A 26,697-nucleotide genomic window follows, 5' to 3' on the forward strand; every position below is an offset into this window, starting at 1 on the left:
TATGTATGTATTTTAAAACAGAGCTTCAAAATACATAAAGAAAAATTAATAGAATGGCAATAAATAGACTTATCTAAAATTGGATATTTCCACACTCTCAATAATCAGTAAAATTAGTAGATAAAAAAATGAGTAAGAATATGAAAGATGTAAATAGCATCAATCAACATGACCTAATTGACATTTCCATCACACCAGCAGACTATATACCTTGTTTACAGGTGCATATGAAATATACAAGAAAAATATATTTAGGGCCATTAAATTAAGTTTTAATAAGTATAAAAGTATTGAAACCTTAAAACATTCTGTAACTGCAATAGAATTAAACTAGGAGTCAATAACAGAAAGGTATTTGAAAACTCCCCAAATATTTGGAAATTAAAACATAATATTTCCAATATATAAACACGATTCAAAGAAAAAATCATAAGCAAATTTAGAAAATATTTTAAATCAAATAAAATGAAAACCACAACATATCCAAAAAGGGCTGCAACTAAAGCAGTGTTTAGAGGAAAAATCATTTCTTTAAAGGTTTATGATATAAAAGAAGAAACGTTCAAAATCAATTATCTAAGCTTCCACCTTAAGAAGCTAAAAAAAAAAAGTGAATAAATTAAACCTGGGGCTTCCCTGGTGGCGCAGTGGTTGAGAATCTGCCTGCCAATGCAGGGGACACGGGTTCGAGCCCTGGTCTGGGAAGATCCCACATGCCGCGGAGCAACGGGGCCCGTGAGCCACAGCTACTGAGCCTGCGCGTCTGGAGCCTGTGCTCCGCAACAAGAGAGGCCGCGACAGTGAGAGGCCCGCGCACCGCAATGAAGAGTGGCCCCCACCCGCCGCAACTAGAGAAAGCCCTCGCGCAGAAACGAAGACCTAACACGGCCAAAAATAAATAAATAAATTAATTAATTAATTAAAAAAAAAATTAAACCTGAAGTAAGTATAAAAAGGAAATGATAGGGCTTCCCCAGTGGTGCAGTGGTTGGGAATCTGCCTGCCAATGCAGGGGACACGGGTTCGAGCCCTGGTCTGGGAAGATCCCACATGCCGCGGAGCAACTGGGCCCGTGAGCCACAGTTGCTGAGCCTGCGCGTCTGGAGCCTGTGCTCCGCAACAAGAGAGGCTGCGATAATGAGAGGCCCGCACACCGTGATGAAGAGTGGCCCCCACTTGCCGCAACTGGAGAAAGCCCTCGCACAGAAACGAAGACCCAACACAGCCATAAACAAATAAATGAATAAATATTTTTTTTTAAAAAAGGAAATGATAAAGATAAGAGCATTAATCAATAAAATAGAAACCTGAGAAAAACAACAGAGAAAATTTGTGAAACCAAAACCAAAAATGAGAAATCTTCAGCTTGACATATTGAGAGAGAGAAAGAAACAACCTACCAGTATTAAGAATGAAAAAGGAAAAATTACTAGGGATCTGGCATTGAAAGAATAGGCAAGAATACTATAAATAACATTAAGCCATTAATATCAAAAATTGTATTTACATGTACAAATTCCTTGAGGGATCCAAATTACCAAAATATGTTTTAAAAACTAGAACACATGAGTACATTTATGTCTCTTAAATAAATCAAAATCAAAAACCTTCCTTTTTGGTTTGAAAACTTGGGAGTTCCTCGGGTGAAATATGAAACTGGTCCCTGTACATAAAGGGCAAAGAGAGACTGAAGAAAGAGGCAGCCACTCCAGATTGGTAGGTGGCAGGTTTAATACTCATGGGAACTTACATATGAGACTTGCCTTGGGTGGCCCCAAGACAAGTAGATATCTGCCCCTGCCCACCAGAATCTTAAAAGTTTATGTAGAGACCTTAATGGGGTTCAGTCACATGTTCCACCTTGGCGATCTCAAGACCTTACTTTCTCAAGACTGTGTCCTTGAAAATAGTTCCCACTGTGGGAATGGTGGGCAGAATGTCCATTCCAAGAACAGGGAAGTAGATGAGGAGCCTCCAACTGCTCTGGTTTAGCTTGAGGGTCAATTGGAGGTCACATTCTCTCTGTCACCTCCACCAACACTTCACCCCTTTGAGACCTACTCTTAGAATCCTACACACCCCTCTCTACCACCACATGTCCTAAGTGGTCAGCAAGGGTTTTAAAGTAGCATGGAGGTGGCTCATTTGTTTGCCATCTGGCTGTACAGGAGGCAGATACTACAGTAGCAATAGAGGCACATGCTGGAGAAAACACAGATCAAGGTAATGATTCCCAAGGTAAGTAAAAATAAAAATTTCCACTAAGAACCCCATGATTCAAACCATTGATTTAGTAAGTCTCCTTGACTGGGAGTTGAATCACTCAGGGTATGTGTACTCATGTGATTTAATAAAGATGATATATTAGCAGATTCATCAGGTATGAATATATAACACTCTGGATAATGGCCTTGATATCTCCTTGCAAAACAGTAATAATGACCAGGGTCATTCCATTTTGGAGGACAGGTTTTCTCACTAGAGACAATTCAGCATTCAGTAAGGATATGCATTGCCTGCTATCATTTAGGGCTTATTGGATGAATTTAGTAAGGGCCTCTATGTGTGCTATAATGTCCCTCAGGCCAATGGAGGATACAAATATGGTAGCCAAATGATTGTACCAGTGGAAAATAGAACATGCCTATTTGGTCTTGAGAGGAGAGAGGTTGGCAATTTTTGTTACCAAGCAGCGGGTTCTTCCCTGTGCCCAGGGAAAACCCAGGATGCAGCAGCCCAACCACCCAGGTGGAAACCATAGCCAAAGATTTGTGTCACAAAACCACTGGGTTCCATGCAGGGCTACCCAATAAATACCTGGGCAGCACAAACAGTCAGTGCCAAACCAGTCGCTATCCTTTAATGTGGCAGAATGACTACGCAGTTCCAGTGATATTCAGCCTATATCCTTGGTGCAGTTGAGTTGGTTCTGTTAGAGTGATTTTTTTGTTCCCAGCATAGGGGTGCATTGATGTTCAAATGTCCGGGGGTAAGTCACATGAACTCATCCCAAACCTGAGCATAGTCACCCGTGGTTCTAATGGTGATATTTTTAGGATCCTTCCAGGCAGCAGTTTGATAGACTGCTTGCGTTGTTTGATTGACAAAGAAGAATACCCATGTGTAATGTTATTGATAGTGTGTGCTGCAAGCCAGGCTTCTGGATCAGTATTGGCAATATCAGATGAATTAAGAGTACTACTCTTAGATTGTTCTTCCTTAGTATACTGATTTAGGACCTTCTGATCCCCTCCCTGGAGTGCTGATGCCCACCATAAAAATCCTGATGAGCTAGAGAGGAACAGCTGTGCACATACCCAAGCGCTGGATTGATTTCTTTGCCGGGCATACAAGTGCACACTGCAGAAAGATATTTTCATTAGGAGTACATCCTGTGACTGGATACCAGAGGAGTATCAGAAGTCTAATGCCAAAAAGACAAACATTTAGTAGGAATGTAGATGGGAAGGTCTTCTCCTTCTATAAGAATTACACTTGTGGCCTGATCCTTAGATGGTAATGCAGCTACAGCTTTAAGAATTTGACCTTGTGCATACCATACATGGTGGCCAAGTGAGGCAGCAGTCAGGTGTAAGGAGATGGACTACACGTGGGATATGCCAGACCAGGACCCCCGCCTTCCCCCCTCTTTCAATGGTGCATGTTTAATTCCAGGTACAATGGTTTCAACAGGCCCTAATGGTTGGTCATTCAAATGTATTAAAGCCTGGGATAGTACTTTAGTTTACCCAGCAAAGGTGGTTTTACATGTTAACAACTTAATCTGCTGCTTCAATATTTCATTCTTCCTTTCTACCAGCCCTGCTGCTTTTAGGTCATAGGGCAGATGGAACCTCCATTGAATGTCATGTTCAAAAGAAAAAGTCCAGTCTTGCACATCATGACCTTCGAAATGTGACCCCCAATCACTGTCTATTTGACAAGGGTATCCATACATGGTACTTAGCTTCTTGAACCCTCAAAGGCAGCAGCCTGTTTTTTTCTCAGTGACAGGGGAAATTTAAGGTTAGGCCAGACACAGTGACCACACAAACCAAGGCATATTTGGAACCCTCACTCGGAGGGAGAGGGCCAATATAATCAATTTGCCAATCCATTACTTGCTGGGAACTCTGGTGGACAGCCTCAGACTCCTTTGGCAATTGCCTTAGGCATTGCTTAGAACACACAAGACATGCTGTTACTGCATTAAACAAGTCACTGTATTTCAAGGGCAAGCCAGCATCCTTGGCAATGTGCCAGCCCACTTGGGTTGTACAGTGGCCACTCTTTTTATGCACCCAATCTGCTGTATCTGCTGCAGAGTCAGTTGCTAAGGCTCATACCTGGGCTAAGGAATCAGCTTCCTGATTGTCAGGGAGTACAGCATGGTACTCTAGGACTTGGCTTAAGACCATGGCCAAGGTATCTGAGATGGTGGCAATGTTGGGTGCAGCCACATGGATAGGAGACACTACCTTTGATTCTTGGTGGTCTACACTCATCCACCATGGGCCAAATTGCATTATAAAAGGGACCCTCCTGACCACTACCATTTGCCCTCTTTGAGGCTTTCCACAGGTGACCAACATAGCATTGGTTGTCAGTCTATCTTTTCGGGGGGGGGGGTCCCAGCAGCAAAGGGGTTAAGCCAGTCTTGTCTCTGTGTTACTTTTACCAGACCCTGTACAACCAATAGGAATAGGCTTTTTGAGGTTCCTCTCTGTCTCCAGTGTTTCCCACAGCCTTTGCCAGCCCCGGGATTTGTCAGTTTCCCCTGCATCAGCAATGGACTACACAACATCATAACTGTCTTGTCCCAGGACCGGATTCTGCATGGATATCAGTGCCGCATACCAGGTGCTGGGGGTGGACTGGAGAATCTTGGTTTTCATCCCTGCAGTGACTGTATCTCAGTCAGGGCCTTCAACGACAAGGGCATGGATGGCTTGTCTCATTCCCAGCTCCCTAAGAATTTATTGTATCCCCTTTACAGATTTCCAGGGTCCCATGTGCCCTGGGAGATACCCCTAATTGGGCCAAGCCTCTCTTCAGGCTAAAATAATCCCATCCATAAGGAAGTGAGTACTTTGAATCCCCCAAGCACCATGCAGGCACTGCTTATGGGTAGGATATGTGGTGATGTTGCTCATTTTCTCTGTCTCCTGCCTGGTCACAAAAATGCCATTGCCCTCTGTACCCCATAGCCACACTAATCATGCCTGGTTACATTCCCTGGCCTTTTGCTGCAACTTGGTAGCTATATCAATAAGCTCTAATCCTGGATAATTCTCTTGTCAATTCTCTCAAATATTTAACGAAGAGAAAATTGCCATTCTTACATCAATTCTTTTATGAAATCTCCTAACTCATTTTATAAAGGCAATATTACACTGACTTCAAACCATAAAGGTATTTCAAGAAAAGCAATCTAGAAATTAACATCCTTCATGAACAAAATTTTTAAAAAGATATTAGCTAATTAAATGCAGTATTATTTTAAAAGAATAATAATATACCATGCACAAATGGGATTTACCCCAGGAATGCAAGGATTGTTTTATATTTTTAAAAATCATTTTAATATACATTAGCTGGTGAAAAAAAGACAAAATCTACTATGATTACTCAATGGATACAGAAGAAACACTTGACAAAACTCAGTAATTCAAAATAATTTGACAAAACTCAAAACTCAAAAACTCTCGACAATTAGGAATAAAGAGGGAGGGACTTAACTTTGAAAGATAATACACATATGACTAACAATCCTAAAATGCTTTAGGATTAAATTTAATAAAATACTTGTAAGAGCTATAGAATTAAAACAATAAAATATTGGGGGAAGAAATTTTTAAAAGAGCCCAAATAAGTAAAGAAATATTCTAGGCCAATGGATTGGAAGACTCAACACAATTAAGTTGTTAATTCTGCCCAGACAGATCTACACATTCAACACGATCCCAATCAAAATGACAAAAGATATTTTGTAGAAATTAAAAACCTGGTTTAAAGTGTATGTGGAAATGCAAAAGACCTAAGATGGTCAAATAATTTTGAAAAAGCAGAGCAAATCTGGAGGACTTACAGGGCATGATTTCAAAACTTACCTAATGCTACTGTAATCAAAACCTTTTGATATCTGTATAAGGATAAGGCATATAGATAGATAGTTCATAAATAAACTCATTCATGTATAGTTAATTTATATATGACACAGGTGCCCAGGTGAGGAAAAGATAGTCTTTTTAACAAATGTGTGTGGAACAACATAGATATTAATTTGAAAAAAAAATAAAAACCAGGCTTTTGTCTCTTGACATACACAGAAATTAACTTGAAACAGATCATACAACTAACTGTAAAGTCTGAAACTGTAAAAATTCTGGAAGAAACCAGAACAAAACATTTTTACAACTTTGGGATAGATTTCTTAAATTGGAACCCCAAAAGCATGAAACATAAAAGAAAGCATGATAATTTGGGCTCTATAAAATTATTCTTTTTGTAAGATATAGTTAAAAACTGAAAAGACAAGCCACAGGCTTGGAAAAAATATTTGTAATACATTTGTTTCACAAAGGATTTGGATCCAGTATATACTGGATACTAGAACTTACAACTCAATAATAAGGTAACCCAAGGCAAAGGTTTTGAACATTTCCCAAAAGAAAATATATTCATGGCAATAAAAACATAAAAAATGCTCAAAATCAATAGTCAACAGGGTAATGCAAAGTAAACCTACATGAAATGCCATGAATCATTTACTAAATTAGCTAATTTTAGAAACACAACACCAAGTTTTGATAAGGATGTGGAGTAAATGGAACTCTCATACCTTTGCTGATGGTATCGTAAAATGGCACAACTTGGAAAATAGTTTTACAGCTTCTTATACGTTAAACACATATACGTAACATATAATCTAGAAATTGCAATCCTAGTTATTTACTCAGGAAAATAAAAACTTAAGTTTACTCAAAGGTTTTGCTGTTCATAACAGCTCTATTCATAGTAGCAAAAAATTGGAAACAACCCAAATATTCATCAGTAGATGAATGGATAAAACATGGTATATCCATATAATAGAACACCACTCAGAATTAAAAAGGAAAAAAACTACTGATATATCAACAGTGTGTACAAATATCAAAAAACATGCTGAACGAATGAATGAAGCAGAACAGAAAAGCACATGCTTTATCATCCTATTTATTTGACATTTGAAAAAAAGACTAATCTATACTGACAGAAAGTATATCAGTGGTTGCCTAGGGCCAGGAGTGAAACTGGGAAGCAATGGCCTGTGAAAAGGCACAAGGAAACTTCTCCTTGAGGTGATTGTAATGATCTATATTTTGGTTGGATGGTAGTTACACGGGTGTATACATTTGTCAAAATTCATAAAAATGTGCATTTAAAACTAGTTGCTAACAGTAGTTGGGACCATCTGGATAGTTACATGTGACTGAACACGATTAAGGCCTCACTTGGAGATTGGGGCTGGCGTGTTCGGAGATTTACTTGTCTCGTGGCTGCTCAAGACAAGCCTCCGAGGAAGTCATATCACTTCTGCTTATCTGACTTGGCAAGGACTCCATCGTGAGGTCCCCATCAGGTACAAGGATGGCTGACAAATGCAGCTTGGTGGTTGCAAAGAATCAGAATGAATTAGAATGGCTACCATAACTGGCCAGAGCCATGTGGCAGACAGGGTCTTCGTGCTCCAGCTGTGTGTGAAGCCTGTGCCTCTGAGGGGGGGAGAGCCGAGTTCAGGACATTGGTCCACCAGAGTCTTCCTGGCTCCATGTAATATCAAAGAGCGAAAGCTCTCCCAGAGATCCCAATCTCAATGCTAAGACTCAGCTCCACTCAATGACCAGCAAACTGCAGTGCTGGACACCCTTTGCCAAACAACTAGCAAGACAGGAACAAAACCCCACCCATTAGCAGAGAGGCTGCCTAAAACCATAACAAGGTCACAGACACCCCCAAAAAACACCACTGGATGCTGTCCTGCCCACCAGAAAGACAAGATCCAGCCTCATCTACCAGAACACTGGCACCAGTCCCTTCCACCAGGAAGCCTACACAATCCACTGAGCCAAGCTTAGCCACTGGGGGCAGATACCAAAACCAACCGGAACTATGAACCTGCAGCCTGCGAAAAGGAGAGACCAAACACAGTAAGTTAAGCAAAATGAGAAGACAGAGAAATACACAGCAGGTGAAGGAGCAAGGTAGAAACCCACCAGACCAAACAAATGAAGAGGAAAAAGGCAGCCTACCTGAAAAAGAATTCAGAGTAATGATAGCAAAGATGATCCAAAATCTTGGAAATAGAATGGAGAAAATACAAGAGATGTTTAACAAGGACCTAGAAGAACTAAAGAGCAAACAAACAAGGATGAACAACACAATAAATGAAATTTAAAATTCTCTAGAAGGAATCAATAGCAGAATAACTGAGGCAGAAGAACGGATAAGTGACCTGGAAGATAAAATAGTGGAAATAACTACCACAGAGTGGAATAAAGAAAAAAGAATGAAAAGAATTGAGGACAGTCTCAGAGACCTCTGGGACAACATTAAATGAACCAACACTTGAATTACAGGGGTCCCAGAAGAAGAGAAAAAGTAAGAGACTGAGAAAATATTTGAATAGATTAGAGTTGAAAACTTCCCTTATATGGGAAAGGCAATAGTCAAACAAGTCCAGGAAGCGTAGAGAGTCCCATACAGGATAAATACAGGGAGAAACACGCCGACACATATTAATCAAACTATCAAAAATTAAATACAAAGAAAAAATATTAAAAGCAGCACGGCAAAAATAACAAATAACATACAAGGGAATCCCCATAAGGTTAACAGCTGGTCTTTCAGCAGAAACTTTGCAAGCCAGAAGGAAATGGCAGGACATATTTAAAGTGATGAAGGGGAAAACCTACAACCAAGATTACTCTACTCAGTAAGGATCTCATTCAGATTCGATGGAGAAATTAAAACCTTTACAAACAAGCAAAAGCTAAGAGAATTCAGCACCACCAAACGAGCTTTACAACAAATGCTAAAGGAACTTCTCTAGTCAGGAAACACAAGAGAAGGAAAACACCTACAAAAACAAACCCAAAACAATTAAGAAAATGGTAATAGGAACATACATATTGATAACTACCTTAAAGGTAAATGGATTAAATCCTCCAACCAAAAGGCATAGACTGGCTGAATGGATACAAAAGCAAGACCTGTATATATGCTGCCTACAAGAGACCCACTTCAGACTTAGGGGCACATACAGACTGAAAGTAAGGGGATGGAAAAGGACATTCCATGCAAATGGAAATCAAAAGAAAGCTGGAGTAGCAATTCTCATATCAGACAAAATAGACTTTAAAAAAAAGACTATTACAAGAGACAAAGAGGGACACTACATAATGATCAAGGGATCAAAACAAGAAGAAGATATTACAACCGTAAATATTTATGCACCCAACATAGGAGCACCTCATTATATAAGGCAAATGCTAACAGCCATAAAAGGGGATATTGACAGTAACACAATAATACTAGGGGACTTTAACACCCCACTTTCACCAATGGAAAGATCATCCAAAATAAAAATAAATATGGAAACACAAGCTTGAAATGATATATTAAACAAGGACACAATTGATATTTACATGACATTCCATCCAAAAACAACAGAATACACTTTCCTCTCAAGTGCGCATGGAACATTCTCCAGGATAGATCACATCTAGGGTCACAAATCAAGACTTGGAAATTTAAGAAAATTGAAATCATATCAAGTATCTTTTCCGACCACAATGCTATGAGACTAGATATCAATTACAGGAAAAAATCTGTAACAAATACAAACACATGGAGGCTAAACAATACACTACTAAATAACCAAGAGATCACTGAAGAAATCAAAGAGGAAATAAAAAATTACCTAGAAACAAATGACAATGAAAACACGATGACCTCTGGGATGCAGCAAAAGCAGTTCTAAGGGGGAGGTATATAGCAATACAATCCTACCTCAAGAAACAAGAAATATCTCAAATAAACAATCTAACCTTACACCTAAAGCAATTAGAGAAAGAAGAACAAAAAACCCCCAAAGTTAGCAGAAGGAAAGAAATCAAAAAGATCAGATCAGAAATCAATGAAAAAGAAATGAAGGGAACAATAGCAAAGATCAATAAAACTAAAAGTTGGTTCTTTGAGAAAACAAACAAAATTGGTAAACCATTAGCCAGACTCATTAAGAAAAAAAGGGAGAAGACTCAAATCAATAGAATTAGAAATGAAAAAGGAGAAGTAACAGCTGACACTGCAGAAATAAAAAAGATCATGAGAGATTACTACAAGCAATTATATGCCAATAAAATGGACAACCTGGAAGAAATGGACAAATTCTTAGAAAAGCACAACGTTCCGAGCCTGAACCAGGAAGAAATAGAAAATATAAACAGACCAATTACAAGCATTGAAATTGAAACTGTGAATAAAAACGTTCCAACAAAAAAAGCCCAGAACCAGATGGCTTCACAGGTGAATTTTATCAAACATTTAGAGAAGAGCTAACACCTATCCTACTTAAACTCTTCCAAAATATTGCAGAGAGAGGAACAATCCCCAAATCATTCTATGAGACCACCATCACCCTGATACCAAGACCAGACAAAAATGTCACAAAGAAAGAAAACTATACGCCAATATCACTGATGAACATAGATGTAAAAATCCTCAACAAAATACTAGGAAACAGAATCCAACAGCACATTAAAAGGATCATACACCATGATCAAGTGGGGTTTATCCCAGGAATGCAAGGATTCTTCAATATACGCAAATCAATCAATGTGATACACCATATTAACAAATTGAAGGAGAAAAACAATATGATCATCTCAATAGATGCAGAAAAGGGGTTCAACAAAATTCAACACCCATTGATGATAAAAACCCTCAAGAACGTAGGCATAGAGGGAACTTACCTCAACATAATAAGAGCCATATATGACAAACCCACAGCCAACATCGTTCTCAATGGTGAAAAACTGAAACCATTTCCACTAAGATCAGGAACAAAACAAGGTTGTCCACTCTCACCACTTTTATTCAACGTAGTTTTGGAAGTTTTAGCCACAGCAATCAGAGAAGTAAAAGAAATAAAAGGAATCCAAATCAGAAAAGAAGAAGTAAAGCTGTCACTCTTTGCAGATGATATACTATACATAGAGAATCTTAAAGACGCTACCAGAAAAGTACTAGAGCTAATCAATGAATTTGGTAAAGTAGCAGGATACAAAATTAATGCACAGAAATCTCTTGCATTTCTATACACTAATGATGAAAATTCTGAAAGAGAAATTAAGGAAACACTCCCATCTACCATTGCAAAATAAGAATAAAATACCTCGGAATAAACCTACCTAAGGAGAAAAAAGACCTGTATGCAGAAAACTATAAGACACTGATGAAAGAAACTAAAGATGATACAAACAGATGGAGAGGTATACCATATTCTTTGATTGGAAGAATCAACATTGTGAAAATGACTATACTACCCAGAGCAATCTACAGATTCAGTTTAATCCCTATCAAACTACCAATGGCTTTTTTCACAGAACTAGAACAAAAAATTTCACAATTTGTATGGAAACACAAAAGACCCCAAAGAGCCAGAGGAATCTTGAGAAAGAAAAATAGAGCTGGAGGAATCAGGCTCCCTGACTTCCGACTATACTACAAAGCTACAGTAATCAAGACAGTATGGTACTGACACAAAAACAGAAATATAGATCAATGGGACAGGATAGAAAGCTCAGAGATAAACTCACACACATATGGCCACCTTATTTTTGATGAAGGAGGCAAGTGTATACAATGGAGAAAAGACAGCCTCTTCAACAAGTGATGCTGGGAAAACTTGACAGCTACATGTAAAAGAATGAAATTAGATCACTTCCTAACACCATCCACAAAAATAAGCTCAAAATGGATTAAAGACTTAAATGTAAGGTCAGACACTATAAAACTCTTAGAGGAAAACATAGGCAGAACACTCTATGACATAAATCACAGCAAGATTCTTTTTGACCCATCTCCTAGAGAAATGGAATTAAAAACAAAAATGAGACCTAATGAAACTTAAAAGCTTTTGCACAGCAAAGGAAAACCTAAGCAAGACGAAAAGACAACCCTCAGAATGGGAGAAAATATTTGCAAATGCTGACAAAGGATTAATCTACAAAATTTACAAGCAGCTCATGAAGCTCAATATCAAAAAAACAAACAACCCAATCCAAAAATGGGCAGAAGACCTAAATAGACATTTCTCCAAAGAAGATATACTGATTGCCAACAAACACATGAAAGTATGCTCAACATCACTAATCATTAGAGAAATGCAAATCAAAACTACAATGAGTTATCATGTCACCCTGGTCAGAATGGCCATCATCAAAAAATCTACAAACAATAAATGCTGGAGAGGGTGTGGAGAAAAGGGAACCCTCTTGAACTGTTGGTGGGATTTTACACTGATACAGCCACTATGGCAAACAGTATGGAGGTTCCTTAAAAAACTAAGAATAGAAATACCATATGACCCAGAAATCCCACTACTGGACATATACCCTGAGAAAACCATAATTCAAAAATAGTCATGTACCACAATGTTCATTGCAGCTCTATTTACAATAACCAGGACATGGAAGCAACCTAAGTGTCCATCGACAGATGAATGGGTAAAGAAGATGTGGCACATATATACAATGGAATATTACTCAGCCATAGAAAGAAATGAAAGTGAGTTATTTGTAGTGAGGTGGAATGACCTAGAGTCTGTCATACAGAGTGAAGTAAGTCAGAAAGAGGAAAGCAAATACCATATGCTAACAGATATATATGGAATCTAAAAAAACAAAAAAATGGTTCTGTAGAACCTAGGGGCAGGACAGGAATAAAGATGCAAACATAGAGAATGGATGTGAGGACACGGAGAGGAGGAAGGGTAATCTGGGGCGAAGTGAGAGAGTGTCATGGACATATATACGCTACCAAATATAAAATAGAAAGCTAGTGGGAAGCAGCAGCGTAGCACAGGGAGATCAGCTCGGTGCTTTGTGACCACCTAGAGGAGTGGGATAGGGATGGTGTGAGGGAGACGCAAGAGGGAGGAGATATGGGGATATATGTATATGTATAGCTGATTCACTCTGTTATAAAGCAGAAACTAACACACTATTGTAAAGCAATTATACTCCAATAAAGATGTTAAAAATAAATAAATTAATTAATTAATAAAAATAAAACTAGGTGCTCTTTAGTAAAATGTTTAGTACAATGTTTAGCACCATCTAGTTTTTCCATTGCTCTTCTTCCATTCCTGTGAATTTGTCTTCCAATGCCCGGGATCTCCTGGGTTAGGAGTCTTTACAGGAAAAGGAGTAAAGTCCTGGATGAAAAGCCAGGTGACTGGTACCTCTTCTATGTCAGGTATCAAAATACTGACGCTTGAGCATGGAGTTCTTGTGGGTGATTTTTCCAAGGCACTTCCTACTCCACCTCCCCACCAATGACTGAATGGCACTTTTTCCTGACAAGGTGATGGACCCTGCCTGCATGACGCCCTCAGTCCCTGACCTTGACAGTACACCCACAGCCTCTTTCTGCTAGGGTCCATTTGGCCCGTTGGGAACTTGAAGCCCAATTTCCTTCCTGAAGCAAACTTGGTCACCAGTAACTAGCTCTTCTTTCTCTGGTACATAATAAAAATAATGGCTGTCCCTATTGCAGATCTACCCTCTTGTCCAGCTCTGTAACCTGAGAATATCAGGTTACCGCTGATATTCTCCCTTCTTCTGGCTTTTCCAGGCAAAAAGCAAGCACAAGTCTTGTCATAGCTACATATCATTCTCATGAGAACACTCCCACGCTCCTGTGACAGCATGGGATCGACCTACATCTCAGCAAACGTCTACATGGGAATGAAGAGGTCAGTCACCATTGTGAAAAGAAAAATCATTTTGAAAAAAAATCCCAAGTGTTTATGAATGGTTCTTCTGGTTTTCCCTCTCATTGAGCCTGGGAGTGGGGAAAGGGAGAGGGAGAAATATCTGGTTCTTTCCCTCACCTTTAGAGGACAGAAGGCACAAATAGCATTTTCTTCTCTGTATTTTCATTAAAAAAAAAAAAAAACACTTTTAAAGTTTCAATTTCTAGCCTTTTCTTATACATAGAGAAGATGGGTAAGGGTGCTGGTGGTCAGAGAGCCAGTTTCCTGAGCTCTTGCTAAATCTCATGGGGAATGTGTGACGCAACCCTCATTATAACACAGGATTTCTTGTCACCAGTTATCTTTAGCTTTAGGTCGTTAGACAAATTCAGACATGAAGAAAAGTTCCACTTGATATTCTGTGACATGCACTGGATTTCTGAGATAATAAGCTGGGTAGGGGTAAGATGTATTCTAAGTCCCCCAGGAAATCATAGGCAAGTGGAGAACACAGCCCGATAAACAAATCATCTCAACACACTGTAGTTAAAACCAAGTCACATAGAGATTCATCTCTTAAAGAATCCACAGTCTGATAGAAAATAAATCACGAGTATGAACATTTAGAGTACAGAATGTAAGGTGCTATGTGAGAAAAAAATGACAGGTCAGAATGACCCCTCAGAGAACAGCCCCCGACTCCTCACTCATTACAGTCATCTGTACTACTTTTAATATTTGTTTTATACGATGTTCAGTAGCTGCTTTATTTAATTCCATGCCTTTGCAAATGCTGTCTCATTTTTCTGCTTTTTTTAAGGCAATCACCATTTGATGTCTTACTAGAAATTAGCTGTACTTTTTGTAAAGCCCTTATGTTTCTCTATCTATAGGCTGTTGAATATTACTTGGGGAATGACTGGCTTAAATAAAACATGTAATACCAGTAATATATTCAGAGCAATAAATGTATACATTTATGTATATATTCATATTTATGTAGCTATACACAAAGAGTATAATTTGCCAGTATAATTGCCAGCTCCTAGGTTATCTATCTGCCGATAAGTAATTGTAAAAATTAGAAATTCCTACTTCTATATTTACCCAAGTTAAAGAATATAATTAGCAAGTTAAATGTAATTAAACTTCTATGACTTTAGTATAAAGATTGGTATGAAACAGGAATGAGTTGGATCCAATGACACGGAATTTCCAGGAAATATATAATGTATCTGCTTTTTCTGTATTCCTACCTCCCTTCTTTGTTTTCTTGCCCTTGCCTCTCTTCCCAGCAGTGATTCAAATATTAAGTAACTGGAATAATTTTCAAGGAACACAAAGTATACAGTAGATGCATTGGTGAGATTTTGACCAAGTATCACTCACTACCATTCAGTAGTATTAGATTTTCAAACCAACAATAAATGAGGTAATTTCAAAAAAAAAAAAAAAAGATGGAGAATTAAAACACTGGGCTCATGCCCACCTGAGAGCCTTCTCATATGAGCCAATTGTGGATCAATAAACAGCTGGATTTATCCACATACATACATAAATTTGACATGTATTATTAAACCAACTTGTTTTCCAATCCACACATTACTTAAGATTTTAAAAAGATAAACAATGTATAAATTTGTTACTTCTTTTTAAGTGCCAATAGGCCAAACAAAAGGGCAAAATAAGAACATGGCATGATACAAAATATTTTTCATCATGTCTATTACATATACCAGGTACTATTTTAAACGTTATACATTTTAAAATAACTTTATTTAACAAACACTTTTCTAGTGCTTACTATGTATAGGACATGGTTTTAAGCCACTTTATACACATTAGTTTATTCAATTCTCATAACCACCCTAGAAGTTGAATAATATTATTCTTACTTTACCAATTGGAAACTGAGGAACTGTTGAGATGTGGTGGAATTGGGATTTAACCCCCAGGTCTTCTGGCTTCATCAGGTTACCTTCATCATGAAAGAAAGAGAAAACAAGTTTCACTCCATTCCTGCACCTTATATTCGGCCAAGCCAGGATTTGCACTTGGTTCTATTTGCTATCACTGTACATCATCCTACTGTGCAACAGTAAATGCAGAAATTCAGATCAAACCAATTAACTGGATGAAAAGAGAGTACATCCTCAGTTTGAATTTAGCAAAAGTTAGCATATGTCAAGCTCCAACTACATGTGTGCTAGGTTTGAGGAATACAGAAAAGAAACTGAGAGGCTCCCAAATTTTTCCAGCAGTGAACAAGATGATTTACATTGGTAGATATATAATTTATGTTTCCTACATAAACATATAATTAATTTAAAAAAAAATTACCTCCCCTAAAGGCACTGAATTTGAGGGAGGAGGGCTTAATAAAGAGAATGAGAATCTAATCTGTCTTGGGCAGGAGTAGGGACAGAGGTTGCTTTAAGAGGGAGTGAGAATCAATCTGAGATTCAATGGATAAAAAAATATGGCAAAAAAAGACAAGAACTAGATGACCATTCTAGTGTATAAAGTAGTATGCTTCTATTGTTGAATCTTGCTTTTTTCAGTAATCTATTACTGTTTAACAAACATTCCTAAAATTAATGGCTTAAAACAACAATTTATTATTAGCTCTCATGGTTCTTGGGATGGACAGATAAGCTGGGAAATTTTTCTTACTACCAGCATTGTCACCTTGGTGGTATCCAGCAGGTAGACAGGCTGGTCCAATGGATAGAAACCATCTCGGGCACCTTGGCAGGGATGACCCAGATGCTGGACTCAGCTCAGATGTTGACCAAGGGCCTACATGATGATGGGCTTGGTTTGGGGTGGGGGATTGTCAAATTTCTTACATGGCAGTTCAGGGCTAACAGAGTGAGCATTCCAAGAGACCTGGGAAGAAACTACCAGACTTCTTACAACCTAAACTTGGAATGTCCAGCTGCCACTTCATTCACATCTTATTAGTTGAATAAGTCACTTAGACCAACCTAAGGGGAGTAGAATTAGACTGCATCCCTCAAAGAACTTACAGCTGTCTTTAATCTACCACACTCTTGTAGCCCTTTGAGCTTCAAATCACAAACCAACAAAAACACTCTGCGCTAAAATTCTGATTAAGGTTGAAGACCTAATACCATTGTGACAAACACCCATGCAAATCCAAGCACAACCTCAAACATAAATGCAACAAATTCTGTCTCTTCACTTTGATGGATAAAGAATTGTTAGATTATAATTAGCGTAACAATAAAGACAGTAAAAATAAAAAGATAGATGATAAATGCCGTTTCCCAGCTATTGAGGGTAAGGCACCGTCTGGATTCAGCCCTTACCACGCTCAAGCCCAAATGCAGAGGTGAGAATTTGATACCCGCAAGAAAGATTGCTAGTTTGGTGTTTTTCTCCTGTTGGTAGACCAGGAATGGAAACATGCTGTTCCGTTTACATGAGAAAAAGTGTTCTGAAACTTCCCCTCCTCTTTTATCCCCCCATTTTTCCCCACCACCTCAAAATAAACCCCACTAAATTAAAGCCATATTTGTGGATCCTAAAAGGAAATTTCTCTTAGTAGCCAATAAATAGTAGTAGGTTTTGCTTCTTGTACATGTGCAGTGTGCCCTGCTGAGCGGTTCACTTCATTTGGCAATTCTGGGAGACTGGTAATGAATTTCCCTGACAGATACATCCCTGCTCAGATCAGATCAGGGAAATGAGCTCTTTGGAGCACAGGCTTGTATGGAATTATAACAGTATGTGTTCACTGACCCCCAAGCTGAAAGAATGTTTCATTCCAATACTCTGAAATGAAAACTGATAGTCTCTGTTGTTTTCATTGCTTAAACTGCACATTATTATGACGGACTTTATTTTAAATTAACTTGAGTGGTAGCATAGCTTTCCATGAAAAAAATTAAAACGCCCCATATTTTGTTAGCAGCACATTGGTAACCTGAAAACAATTTCGTTTTTACAGACAAGGAAACAAAATCCTGGCTTTAAGATGTACTAACAGTACATACTCTCTCTGAAACACACACACACACACACACACACCCTTTCTCTCTACTGTTCCTCTATGTAATTGAATAAAAGTAATAAATTCTCTCGCTTGTCTCTCTGGTCTAACACCTTTAGAAAAAGACTGTGAAATCTTACTTTGGACTGAATTGGAGTTAACTGTCAAAGATTTCTGCCCGAGGTTGGGTTCTCTTTGAATTTTAATTTCCCTTGGACACAGTACTTGCAACCAAAATAGTCTCCAGAATCAGAGCCCAGGGATTGGCCAGCCTATGTCTGACCTTTCCGGCAGATGTTTGTAAATGGAACGAATTGCTTTTCCCAGCCCAAACCGCGTAATCTTTGGTTAGGGTTGTTTTCCATGCATATACTTAGGCTGTGGTTTGCGCCGCTGGGTGTTGGTAATAAGATACACACAGACCCCAGGTCACTGACTATACCCAGCTGGATCAAGAATGATCATTTTTAATATTGAGGTGAAAGCTTGACACATTAGGGAAATTAGTTGATCTGGTCAGCAAGATTTTTCTTTTCTTGCTAAAGCCCAAATTGCGATCTGGACAACCACTTGGCATGCTCAGCAGAAGAAACACAGAGAAATAATTCAATTCTGATTTGGCCAAAATGACAGCTGGCCAGCACAACTACAAATATGTTTCATTGAGTGATGTCAGTGTTGTAACAAGGTGAGCCCACATCTGGTTATTTGAAGAGGATGACCTGCCATCAGGCAGAAAGAGAGCATGGGAATATTCCCCCCTGAATGCCCTATTTGCCCCAGCAATTTCATATAAGTGGGAAACTTGGGGAAACAGGATCTTATAGCAATGTGGGAACCAGTGTTCAGGGACTGAGAGCTTTCTGCTTATTTTAAGAAACATGATATGATGTTTCAGGGTTCTTGAAGAGTGCATTGGCTGATCTCCTATTGCGTTGGCCAAAAAGTTTGTTTGGGTTTTTCCCTAAGAAGTGACAGAAAAACCTGAATGAACTTTTTGGCCAACCCAATGCAAGCGAAAAATGAGAACTAAATTTATAAGTGAACATACAGAACCAGTGATTTACAGATATCCTCTTGATAGGACACCTTGGAGCTGTGATGTCCCACTTAGCCCTGGTGTTCCTCTTGAGAGGTGAGGGACCCAATGACTAATGTGTCTCACAAACAACTGGGGCCTCTTAATGGAGCAGAAAGTTTAGCACAATGAAGGAGTTGAGACTGTACAGATCAGCTGACCTGGGTTTGACTTTCATGTATAAATGTATAAATTAGAGCAACTTTAGTTTCTTCATCTTTAGAATGGGGGGAACAATAATTACATTGCAGGGATCATTTGATCATTAAATCAATGATATAATAAAGTGCCTATGAGAGTCTCCAGCATTTAACAGTGTCCATTTATTATGTCATTACTCTCCCCACCCTTTTCCCAGATTGGAGCAGAGACGAATAAGGAGATTTGTCTAGAATCTTTATTAACTCTCCAGGGAAGACAGAGCCAAACTTGAGTTCAGCATGAAGATAGAACGACAGCAGAAGAAAATGTGGCAAAAAAAAAATAAATAAATAACAACCCTCAAGGGGATTTGTTACAATTTGGAATGATAGAGCACATCTGTGGGGAAGAAACACACAGGGAAATCAGGATTAGATGTCCATATTCACAAAAAAAGGTGCCTGACCCAAACAAAGGGATTTCTTGTAATTGGCAAAAGATCCAAGGGGTTGTGAGGGGCAGGGAGATCTGGACTTGCTTCTGTCATGATGATAAGTGGTTACAGGTGCAAAACTCTAATGCTCCTTAGCTAAGTTTGAAATGATTTACTCTTATAATTTTAAGTATTTTGTCATATTTTCTCTTTTGGAGCACTCCAAGTCTTTTTGCCTATTTCACTTAAAAGGTGTAAAGCATTCCAGGAGGGACGGGGAATAAAAGGGCTGATATTTATGTTGCAGTGATTAAACTTTTTCCCCTAAACTCACACTCAAGAACTTGTCTACAGGCCAGTTTGCATTTTGGCCACATTTTAAGGACTTGGCTGCAACAGGCACTGTGCAAACTCACACTACATGTGGTACTAATTGGCGCTGTTGGCAATTTAGGAAGAAAGGCTGGGGATGGAGTGGGCATGGAAGCCTAACAATGCTTCACACAATGGTTCTCAATAGGAGTTAGAAATTAGAACTGTGCGGGGAAGGATGGGCCTGTGCAGCAAAGTCAATGAGCTGAATCTCTCAGCACTCTGCAAAAGCAACCAAAAAGAAAGTCAGGGAAAAGATTTGAACTAGATACTGTATTTGGTACCAAATTTTTGAAATAGACTAAGGAAAGCTTGCTCACTTAAAATGTACAGTCAAGGAACGTGAATGCACAGATGGAGGGAGGAAGCAGGGTCAAACAGGTGCCTAGGACTGCGTGGAGACTCCGCCACTGCTTGGGGCCCGTAAAACTGCTTCCAGGTCAATTTCTCCATCTGCAAAGTAGTCATGGGCTGGACTTTCGTAGCATTTGCCTCCAATCAGCTGAAGGGAACAGGAAGCTGATTTGTAGTTTGTTAAAGTGTTTTGATCTTGCAAATTTCAAACCCAAACATAGGGATCTCTCATAACATCTTAGTGATGGGTCTCTGGAGGCATGAGGAGAGCAGCAGTGATGTTGGCGATAATTATTCCCCTAGACAACTGTGTTAGTCCAGCTCTTCTAGGTTATAAGAAACAGAATTTGCAAGAAACTGAATGGAGCCCCAGGGAACTAGGGTTAAATTGTAGGGATACACTGGGGAGGATTGGAAACACAGAGCTGCCTCAGTAGCCGCATCTAAAAGCTCATGGAACTGGACAGTTTTGTTTCCTTAAGTCAAGATACAACAGCAGCTTTGGTTTCCCAGTAGCAATTATAATCATCTTAAAACTCAGCTGCTCTCTCTTTTCTTTCACTGTACCTATGTGTGCTTCCTTCATGTCAGGGCACAGTAAAGCCAAAGAAAGCTCCCTGATCTGACCCTACCAAGTTCTTTACAGAAGTTTCAGCTCTCTTTTCCCTAATAAATAGGAATGCAATTTCAAGGACTGAAATGACAAGTGCACCTTTGCATTTTCCTCCCTCCCACCCACACCCTCTTGTTTTCCCTCTCTCTCTACTATAAGGCTTACCCTAAAAATTTGCCAGGCCTGAGACAAGGGTATCACTAGAGACCCCTTGACTTCACCTCTTCCCTTCCCACCTCCAATTCTGCTCCTCAGCATGAAAGATGTCCTGCCCATGTGTGTGAACACCCATCCCTTAAAATCCATGCTCCATTCACTCCCATACACCTGCTCCTCCCAGAGGCTATAATGGTTATATGTCTGGGCCTTCAAGAGGCCTGTGCAGGACCAGAAGTGGTTTCAGGGACATTGAGTCAGGCAATTTTAGGGCTGCAAGCAATTTAATATGACCTAGAAGAGGCCCCTTGTACCCATGCACTTCTTGTCTTATGGCACAAAGCTAAGGAGGGCCAGGGTACAGAGTCATCTAAAGTGTAGGACTTTGGGAAGGGCCCTGTATTGCCTGGGTCTAAGACAACTTATTTTGCTTCCTTATCCCTTCTGTAACTCTGTCTTAAAATGACTACGACGACAAATACAACTGCTACTACTACTATATGAAAAACGAATGGGAAATGATGTTAAATACAAGGAATCTCTTTGAGAAAAAAATGAGGTGGTCTCTTTACACAATACTGGAGGCTGGGAAGCCCAAGATCAAGACACCAGCAGGTCTGTGTCTAGTGAGAACATGTTTCTTGGTTTGTAGATGGATTCTTTCTTGCTATATCCTCACTTGATGAGGAGAGAGAAAGAGAAAGCAAACTCTTTCATGGCTTTTCTTATAAGGGCACTAATTCCATTTATGAGCGTTCCATCCACATGATCAAACTGCCTCCCAAACACCCCACCTCCAAATACCATCACATTGGGGATTAGGTTTCAACATAAGAGTTGGGAAGAAAGAAACTTTTAATCCATAGCACAGGCCAAACCTGTTCTGAGCAGTAGAAACAGTAAGTGGACAAGAGGCAATGGTCATCAATACTTAAAGCAGCAGGTGTGAAAGTGAACAACGTGAGGAAGAGATGTAAATGCAGGACCAGAATGCATTCCCACGAAAATCAGTGCCAGAGCCATCTCCAAGATTAGCTGTGGATTATTCAAACCAGAGTTAGACTTTGTGAGTCCCTTTCAGGATTTGGTTTCCTGATTTCTAAGCATTCCCACTCAGTTAAATATTCATACTGAGGTTGGTCCTGGGCTGTGTAGTGCAGGCAACACAATGGCTGAAAACTGCAGGGATCTAGTAAGCGAGAATAGTCTCCTTCCTTTGCCAGTCACCCGTCCTGTCAGTTTTCCCATATCACACAGGAGGGTCTACCTTCATTTTTCAGAGTTGGAAATTAAATTTTAGGGAAGTTCAGGAAGTTAATCAGGTCATAGAGTTAAGAATATGGTAAAGTTTGTGATCTAAATCCATGTTTTACTGACTCTCAGAGCCACAAGGATTTACTCAGAAAACATGTTACACTAACCCAATACTTGCCTCTACGGCTTCCTCTTAATTAACAAATAAGTAAATAAGAGCATAAACTCAGGAAATGGCAGAAGCAGCATTTGAATAAGGGTTTCTCACCTCCTTATACCGTTTCTTCTTGTTTTTAAATTTTTCAACACAAATAGAATCTTTTGTATTAGTCAGGTAAAGAGCACGTGCCAAGGATAAAAAGCATTGCTTCCAAATCAATGCTTTAAAAAATCTTATAGCTCTTCCATGCTCTCTTTTCCCTTGTCCTTAAAGTCGCCAAGATTTAAGGAAGGTCATTGTGCTGCTGTTAACATAATATAACCCCAAAGCTAACAATTATACTGAAAGTTGACCAGCCTCCAGGTAGTTTAGCGTGACTATGTGAGCTAATTCAGGCCAGTGAGACCTAGGCAAGAGTCTACTTGGTTGGGGGTTGGGATAGTAGTCATTTTGGGAATTCTATAGATTTCCTAAAGAAAGCAGACAGATGTGTCTGGCATAGATTTTTAAGGCTTCTTCCTTAATTTTCTTCCATTTTTCTACTTCGAGCTGTAACATAACCATAAAATGACAAGCATTTGGAAAAAATTCACTCCATTACAAATGTAAAAGAGAAACAATAAAAATAAAATATGGTAGCCCTGGTAGCATCATTAAGTTATCCCTAGTAACCTAGTAACCACTTACCCCTAAACTTCTTGTTCTGTGGAAAAGAACGGATTAGTTTCTTACTTTAAGCTGAGTTTCTTATATGCTTTTGATTGCATCCCCAACTATATCAATCTCATGTTCAATCCGACCATGTCAATCAAGCTGTGTTTCTCACTGTCCCCCAACCACAGCTTGCTCATCCCTGTGCCTTTGCTCCAGCTGATTTCCCAGTGTGAGATGGCTGCCCCTTCTCTTTTGACTTATCCAAATTTCTATTGTGTAAGCACAGGCCATGCTCAACCTCCCCAAAAGAGGTAAGAAGTAGTTAATTGCTCAGGTTTCAGAGTCAAAAGTCATGGGTTCAAATCCAGAAACTGTGTATTGCTAGCTGTATAACTATGAGCAATTCACTTTAGCTATATGGGCCTTAGTTTACTCACCTGTAAAATGGGGATAATATTTTAAATCTCATAAGATTCCTGTGCACATTAAACTAGATTACTTAAAGAACCTATCAAAGGCCATGATTTCAAGTGTAGAAAATGCTCTTATAAGTTTAAAGTCTATAATTAACTTTTTGCCAGAGTCCTTTCATCCTTCTTGTCACTGATATCCTGCTAGATTTCTTATTGTTTAGTGCAATGTCACCAAATACTGGATACTTTATCTAATGTTGATTTCAAATGGGTTATCTTGTCTTTATCAAAATATTTTGTCTTATGATCCAAGAACTTATTTTTTTAATTTTCTATTTGTAAGGTTTACTTGGAATTTGCAGTTCAAAACCAACAGCACATGTTCATTATTAATACTTCAGGCAGTGTTCTAAGTGATTTATGTGTATCACCTCTTAATCCCCAGAATCTGATGAGGTAGGTATGATTATTATTATCTTCCTATTGCAATGAAGTCATGCACACTGGGGACCTCATCATTTGCCCAAGGTCACAGAGATAGGAAGGGAGGGCTAGATTGCAATTCACACTCACCCCATCTAACTCTGAAGCCCATCCTTTTCAATGTTCTGCTCTCTCATCCCTAATAATAACTCATGCACGGTCAGCCAAATGCCGAAGGGTCACCAACCAATACCTGTTTACTGAACATGATTAACTGCTGGTAAGTGAGCCATTCCTCTTTCTCGCTTCCACATTGGCGCAAAAAGTAGATTAAAACAATCTGTCTTGTAAAGTCATTGTACTTCCTTCATTCTGTTCCTATCAGAGTGTACTATTTTCTTCCACTAGTCTCTGAGTACTAGGTACATCATGTTTATCTCTTAATGCCCAGGACATAGCACCATTCCTGAAACAAAATATCTCAAACAATTGTCGAATAAAATAGTACTGGAGATAGAAGTTTCATTCAAACAAACAAACAAACAAAAAAAATAGCACAAAGACTAGATTATATCAATTTACTTCCTGAAACAAATTTGGTACTTCAAATAAGTAGCCTAGATAGAAAAGTATAAAATTTACATTTTTCATATTAATAATTTAACATAAATTCAACTTTATATTTTCTAAGTTACATATTTGATTTGAAAATTTTCATCCATTTATTAAAAAAATTTAAGTTGAAATGACCACCGTCTCATTTCTATAATCTATATGATGCCGAACTACCCATTAATTCAGACAAAAGTCATTGTACATTGACTTGGAACAAAAAAATAGGAAATACAATTCCTTTTTTTGTAGAAACGTTATCTTAAGGTAATGTCGCAACAAAACCAATATTAAAAATTAATACGTAAATGTAAGTATAGCTTCAAACAAGGAAGAATTGTACCAAGATATAGACACAGTCATTAATTAAAGGGAGGAGTTTTCCAATCTAGAATCTCTCCCTAGAGTTTGGGCCAAATCTCAGAAATTCCAGCTGAGGAACCCCAAGCTGAAAGACCACGGGCAACTCCTTTCTTCATGTGACAAGCTTTTGCTCCCATCGCTGTACAGACCACCCCTCAGACAGCTGGACCTGCTAAGAACAGGAAGCAGTGGGGAATTGGTGTTTTTTTCTCTGCTACAAAATCCATGCCAAAAATAGATGAATCTGGATGCATAGGAATGCTTTTCTTTTCAATCGCCCAAGGTGACCTTCAGCAGAAACAAAAACAGAAATGTTTCTCTCCTCCTAAAGGAGATCACGTCTTCTTGAAATAACATATATGGAAGCACTTTAAAACTCAAGTATTCATTGTATGAAGTGTCAGTCTTGATAGTGAGACAGTGGTTTTTATTTGCAATGAGAAATGCCTGAAAGGGCCATACATTTAGAGGTTAATATAAAAAACATTTAATCCAGGATCTTTTCTGAGTAACATATTCTCATTCCACCTCTCTCACTCACCCCATGCCTCCTGCCACCATCAGATTCTTAGAAGCAAGTGTCCTACAATCCCAGAACATACCTAGATTGGTTGTCTAGAAGGCAGTCCCCCAAAATGCAATTCTCCAATAATGCAACTGATCACTTATTCATCTACCAGATAAAAGCATAAACATGCAAACTAAAAACTCATTTGAGTGGTTTATAATTTTCAGTTTTAAAATATATATACAACCTCCAGTGCTCAATACAATTTAAAGAAAAGGTTTCCTATATGCCAGAGAAATTCAGACACCAAATATTTATAACAAATTAAATTTTAAAATTGGTTGAGAACTCATACTCTCTCCCCCCGAATAGAACCCCTTCTTTCCCATCTTTTTTTTTCTGAATTACCACAGTCCCTATATATCAACGAGGGAGATTCTTGTCACATTCACTTAAATTAGTATTATTTGTGAAATAGCATTCTCTCATCCACTTTACTGAAAAAACTTGAAGGAAGGAATTTTGTGTTACTATCTGTGAATTATTCTCAGTGACCAGTAATGTGGTATTGCCAAAAAATCCTCCCAGTTATATATGTAAACACTTAATTGTTTTTCTGAATGTTGAAGGCTACTAGCTATCCTGCAGGATCAGAATTTTCTAAGCTAGAAGCAATAAGAATTTCTCTATTCTGCCAAATTGAATCCCTAGCTCTTTCTTTTTTAAAAGTGTTATATTCTTCTATTATAATAAATCATTGCCAACAAGAGTGGTCACTTAAGAATGAAACTCGGGTGCAATGAACAAGAGAGAAAGAAATAAGAAGCTCTATTTATGGGAAGCAAAATACTAATGTAAATTTGATTACTTGAATGGCTGTAGGTATTATTATAATTCACTTAAAGTATATATTAAACTCTGGTATAATGGAAAAATAGAAACAGTTTATCAAACACATGGGCACAGGCTTAGAAAGATTCTAATTCATGTTATCAAATTACATATTGTCATCACTAACAAACAAATCTGGCTTTTTATCATTATCTACAGCTTCAGGTGGTATATCTGCATGGTCCCAAAACATCCAAATAAAAGGAAATTCAGATCAGTCACCCATCCAGAATGATGGTT

This window comes from Balaenoptera borealis (genome assembly GCF_965194805.1).
Source record: "Balaenoptera borealis genome assembly, chromosome: 3".
Lineage (NCBI taxonomy): Eukaryota > Metazoa > Chordata > Mammalia > Artiodactyla > Balaenopteridae > Balaenoptera > Balaenoptera borealis.